Source organism: Coenobita brevimanus, chromosome 20 (assembly GCF_032717465.1).
Source record: "Coenobita brevimanus isolate Jiangsu-jjx chromosome 20, ASM3271746v2, whole genome shotgun sequence".
Taxonomy (NCBI): domain Eukaryota; kingdom Metazoa; phylum Arthropoda; class Malacostraca; order Decapoda; family Coenobitidae; genus Coenobita; species Coenobita brevimanus.
In genome coordinates, this window is record NC_136973.1 from 21,613,445 (window position 1) to 21,619,601 (window position 6,157).

The 6,157-nt window shown below is 45.9% G+C and overlaps 1 pseudogene; it reads right to left on the reverse strand.

Moving 5' to 3' along the window:
- Positions 1 to 5,017: 5,017 nt before the first annotated feature.
- On the reverse strand, positions 5,018 to 5,136 carry LOC145392010 (5S ribosomal RNA; annotated as a pseudogene).
- Positions 5,137 to 6,157: the final 1,021 nt, after the last annotated feature.

Consider the following 6,157-nt stretch of genomic DNA (forward strand, 5'->3'; position numbering starts at 1 on the left):
GAATAAAGCAGTTTCGTCAGCATTGTAGACTTGACTGAGAGTGAGGCCCTCCCTGTCGATCAAGCCCTTCACCTTGTGCTGAAACTCATGAACTCCATCCTCGTTAACATCCAAAGCTTCGCCATGAGCTTTACAGTTGGTAAGGCCATGCCGTAACTTGAACGCGAAGAGCCAACCCTCTTATGCCTTGATGTCTAGGGCGTCGTGAAGCCTGGCGAACTTCTCAGCAGCAGCCTTCAGCTCTGTACCACTTACCATCACACCAGCAGCACGTTGCTGTCGATACCAAATCAACGTGGAGTGGTTGACTTCAGCAAACTTGGGAGTAAACATCACCTTCCTCTCCACGTTGCGTTTGCTTCTCGATGAGAAGTCAGCCGTGTACTGCATGAGTTTGTCTCGGGATCTCTTGATGTCGAACAAAGTAGATCGGGCCAGGTTGAACTCGCCGAGGATGCGGGAAGATGATCACCCTGCATCTACTTTCTCCAATATCTCCCGTTTCTCCAGAGTCAACACCACTCTCTTCCTCTTCTCAGGCAGCGGGGCCATCATCATACACATGAAGGAGAGGCACAAGAGCAGCAGGAGTGCCTGCAGCAGGTAAGACACCACCACAAAAGCGAGCACGTGGGCAGCCATGACGACGAGCGTGCGCTTGCGACGAGAGACAGGCGGAAAGTGGGGAGGATGCAGGGGCACTCTATCGGACGCGGAGGAATGATGCGCCACAATAAAGCTGTCCTGCGCCGCGCGCGCCAAGTTCAAATTACGGGTGAGAATTTTTTTTTTTTTTTTTTTTTTGCGGTTTTCGGACCATTTTGGAAATATTGGATCCCGGGACGATTATGTCCGGTTAGTTGGGCTGTTCGGATATTGGGCGTTAGGATATTAGAGGGATTACTTATACCTAAACCATATTCCCATTCTCTCACCCTTTCATCTTTCCATTTAGTTTCAGTCAGTCCACATATATCCACTTTTGCATCCTCAAGCACCTGAACAATCTCTCTCTCTCTCTCTCTCACTTCATCATTCACTCCTCTCACATTCCATGTTCCCATCCTCAGAATGTCCTTTGTCCGTTCCGAAGTCTTCAGTGTATGGTCCGTCCTGGTCTGAGGCACTTTATTTGCTTGTTTAGTTAGTTCTTTTTACGGGGTGGGGCACTAACCCACCACCAACCCTTTTAGTCGCCTCGTACAAGCAGGGATACTGGAGGTGTATTCTTGAGACCCCCCTACCCCCGGGAAAGGTAATGATGAACGTGTCAAATCAGTGTTTTGAGATAAACAGTGTTAAAAATTTGTTTCATTGTAGCTCATTGACAGTAGCCTGAGTTCAGTAAACTACTATTGCCAGACGCCTCAATCCCGTTTGGGGTGGCCACAAACAAATCGCCTCCAAGTCGCCCTGTCCCCCGCCATTTCACTCCCCTGCTCCCAACTCACACCCCCCTCTCTCATATACCTCTCCACCCCATCTCTCCATCTCATCCTCGGCCTCCCCCCTCCCTCTTTCCCCCTCCACCTCACTCACATACACTCTCTTCGTCAGTCTTTCACCCTCCATCCTCTCCACATGGCCAAACCACCTCAGTGTGTTCCTCATAACGCTTCCTATCACATCCACATCAACACCACAACGCTCCTTTATATCCTCATTCGTCAGCCTGTCTCTCCATGTGACTCCACAGGCTCCTCTTAAATAACTTATTTCCACTGCTCTCACTCTTGACTTGTGTCCTTCCAACAACGTCCAAGCTTCACTTCCGTACGTTAGAGTTGGTATCACAATACTGTCATGTAGTAACTTTTTCACTTCCATGCTCACTTTGACACATGAGAATAAAATACAAAATATATGATAAATCATGTTATAATGCTGTTCAGTTATTAACCCCACACCATTCTACCCCTGTGGGAAAAAAAAAAAAATTAATTTGAAAATAACCAAAAATATGAAAAGGACAATCACCAACCCATGTACAGTAGTGGTGCATGTATTTAAGTGCTGTGGGGGGTGTGAGGATAACAGTAGTCTAGTGTATTGTCGGTCTACTGCCTTCCGTTCATCACTAGCTTGTTTCTGATTAGGGCCAGTGCCTTGCTTGTCAGTTTCCACTGATCCAGCTACAGTCACTTTGTCGAGTACTGAACAAACTCTACGCTCACCTAAACCATGAACACTGAGGAATAATGATTGACAAACATCATAAGTCACATTAGCATACCGGTACTCAACACAATAACTAATCGTACATGACTTGCCTGTTTTATGGCCCTTGACATGAGGCTGCTTCATAGCAACACTTTTCACATGACTGGCAAAGTAACTGGTCTGTCTGGTATAATCACTCATTGCCTAAAAAGCTGTAACTAGATCATTTACTTCATTCATTGCCCAAGTTGTTGAAGCAGCTGAGCCACACTTCCAAGAAGGACCAGTTTTCCTAGCTGGCTTTTCCTTTTTTATGCTATAACTCACGTATTCATCCCCAGCATTTTGTTTTTGCTTGCCAACTGCATGTTTCCAAAAAGATGGATTACGTTTACACTTCGTATTTTCACTTCTGCGTATGCTTAGGGACTTCCTGCTTGTTATCACTATGTTAGTCACTCATGTTGCAATGTAAATCACTGTAAATCTGAGGTGAAAATAATGTAATAAACCAAAAACACGTGTGTGTGGCTTACAGTGTAAACAGAACTGGGAAGGGCAGGATCTGACCACACCCATGAGCCAACACACCCACAAAACACAGCTGCTGATTGGCTGTGAGTGTGACGTCATCATGAGACCCACTGCTCATTGGCGTCCTGGAGGAGTGCTTGCTGACATGTTTATCTTTCTTCCACTACACCTTTCCTTGGGAGACACACAGGCCACGAGTACCAACCTGCAGCATGTTGGGACAAGAATCCCCTTTGTTGTATAGGACTTTCAACCATGTTGTAAAGACGAACATGCTGTGAAAACGTTTCCACTGGATAGAAAAATGGCAGACAAGTGTGTTGCGACCTAAAGCTTAATTTTAGATGTTTGGCACGTTTGTCGTTATTCGACTAAATGCCACTAATACAGTTTGGTCATGCAATACAGTAGGGTTGCGTCAAGTGAAAACCTGTTGCATAATGATTTATTGTATAGTGATGTTGATAAAGGTTCAGTGGGGTAGTAGTAGTAGTAGTTGTAGTTGTTCCCTAGACAGTCTGGCTTAACAGTCCCGAGTCCCTAAGGAAGGCCACGGCTGAGACCGGGCTTTCCCACAGAGCTCTCAAGGAGCGTATGTTGTGTTGTTGGCGTAGGTGATTGTGTGCAATGCAGTCTTGCATAATGTACTTCATGGTATGGGAAACTGTGTTACATTCTGGACAGGCATCAGCGACAGAGTCATCCAGCCTCTTCTGATAACTCGAGAGGGCTGGATGATGCCTGCATCTCAGCCTGGCCAGGTGGACCCTGTCCTCACGAGGGAGATAGGATTCAGAAGGGTGGATATCAGGAGGCCGTGCGTGGAGCTGTGTGTTGTCTTTGAGTGACTGAATGGAGTGGAGAGTGATTTGAGAATGGATGTGCTTCTGGAAGCTGGTCTGAGGTGGGCAAGGGGGGAGAGATGGCAGTATTTGTGTATGATATCGTGTGCTGGTTGTTGTTTTGATGTTCCTTGGTGTGTGTGGATGTTGTGCCATGTAGTGTAGTGGATGGTGTGGGTTTGTGGAGGCTGCAGTGAGAATTTGGGTGCCTCTCATGTCTAGATGATCCTTGACTTTGGAGACTTTGATTTCTTGGTGTAGGTGGTCTATGGGAATAGTAGCTGTGCAGCCCGTGATTATTTTTAGTGCCTTGTTGTTGTAGTGTGTTTTAGTGAGGTTAGAAGCCTATTCAGGGCTTGCATAATTCATCACTGAACGTATTTGGTGTTTGTTTACTGTGGTGGTGGTTTCTTTGTTGTGTCCAAATGTTGTATGGGCAAGTGACCTCAGTGCATTAAGTCTGGGTGTTAACTTATCTTTAATATTTGTGATGTGTTGTTTAAATGACATTGATGTATGTTGCACCAAGGATTTGGTGTGTGTGTGTGTGTGTGTGTGTGTGTGTGTGTGTGTGTGTGGTTGGGGAGTGTTGTTTATGGTGAAGTGTGGAGTGTGACAATGTTCTGCTGTCCAGTTTGTGAGAAGGGTCACTGTAGAATTGGCTGGGGCTATTTTGAGCCTGTTTGTGGTGAACCATTCGTGTAGTGTGTTGAGGTAAGGTTGGAGGATGTGTGCAGCTGTGTTTGCATTTTGGTGTGTACATGTAAGTGTTATGTTGTGCGCGTAGGAAGCTGTGTGTATTTGTGATGTGTGGGGCATGGGTATGTCGTGCATGTATACGTTAAAGAGACTAGGGGACAAAACAGATCCTTGGAGGACGCCATTTGTGAAGTTTTTGATGTTTGAAGATTGACCGGCAAATGTTACGTGTGCTCATCTGCCTGCTAAATAGCTTGTCAGCCATCTTTTTGTGTTAGTGTGCATGTTTGTGTTGAATATTTTGTTTGTGAGGTTGTGGCGGGGGATGGCATCAAAAGCTTTGCTAATGTCTAGTGTGACTTGGAGTGTTCTGTGTGATGGGCTGGGTGAATTCATGCCATCAAAAACTTCCTGTGTAAGGTCTGTAAGAAGAGTGTTTATGGAGTGTAGTGGCCTACGACCATGTTGTGATGGGGCTAGGGGTGTGTGAGGTGTAACTATAGTAGTGGTGCACGACTCTGAGGTTGTTATTATAGTACCCTGGCAACCTACCCATCAACAATGTGTCTGATTTCGTGTATGAGGTGCATGTGATTCGTGTATAATATGTTCGTGTATAATGATATTTGTATATAACATTCGTGCTTAATAATATCATTCATTCATTCATTGCCAGACGCCATGTATCCCAAACGGGGTGGCCAAGGGCTTAGAGTTAATTGTTTTACAGGGAGGGACACTAATCCTCCACCAACCCCACTTGACACATAGGGAGAACGTTATACAAACAGCATCTGGTGTTCCCAGGCGGTCACCCATCCAAGTACTAACCAGACCCAACGTTGCTTAACTTTGCTGATCGGACGGGAAGCGGTGTACTCAATGTGGTATGGCTTAATAATATGATTCGTGTATAATATGATACAAAGTCAGATGCACATTTCAATGGTAGGTTGCCAGTGTACGAGAATGACAACCGCAGAGTCGTGTGCCGCGACTATAGTTGTAATACCAGTCGTTCAGTGACTTCTATTGGGTGCAGAGGAGTGTGACGGAGCGATGTGAGGAAGGTAACGTGGGGTCTTTGTTGGGTTTGGAGATAGTGATGATAATGCCATGCTTCCAGATGTTGGATACAGTGAGTCTTTGATATACGATAGAGATAGTGACCAAAAGAAACTTTCGTAATTCGAAATTTCATATATCAGAACGATTTTCCCCATTGAAATATTTTTTTTCATTCATTCATTGCCAGACGCCATGTATCCCAAACGGGGTGGCCAACGGCTTAGAGTTAATTGTTTTACAGGGAGGGGCACTAATCCTCCACCAACCCCACTTGACACGTAGGGATGCGTCCCAGGACCCCTTCGGACCCCCCCCTCAAACTTAACCCCCCACTATTTTGAAGTAAGCAATACCTGTATACAATTGTAGAGAAAGAGGTGGCCATGTTCTTTCTTGTACATCTCCTTTTTCTTCGTCACAGTCCCAGCGGTGGAAGCTGCAAGGCCTAAAGCACACCCAATCTCCGAGACTCTCTTCTCCTCCTCATGGGGTCTTATAATTTCCAGTTACCTTTCCAGAGTTAGAGTACGGTGCTGCTGCTTTTTGCAGCGGGCTCCCCCAATGCTGGAGATGATGCAGGGGCTTGGGAGGCAGGGTGAAACAATATGAAAAGGTGAAGAGCTGTGAAAATATCCTCACGTACAGCGAAGCCGCAAGGAGAGGAGGGACGTGGACTCAACTGAGAAGTGCGCTAAAATTTGTTTACCAGAGAGGGGTTAATTCGTTTTCTCTTGGCAGGCGAGCGCGGTGCACATTTTGAATTTTTCATACAGTATTCCAATAACCCCTTAATAGCTGCCGGCCTTGAATGACACTTTACTGTTTCGGTGTCAGTGACATAGAGTTAGGGCATC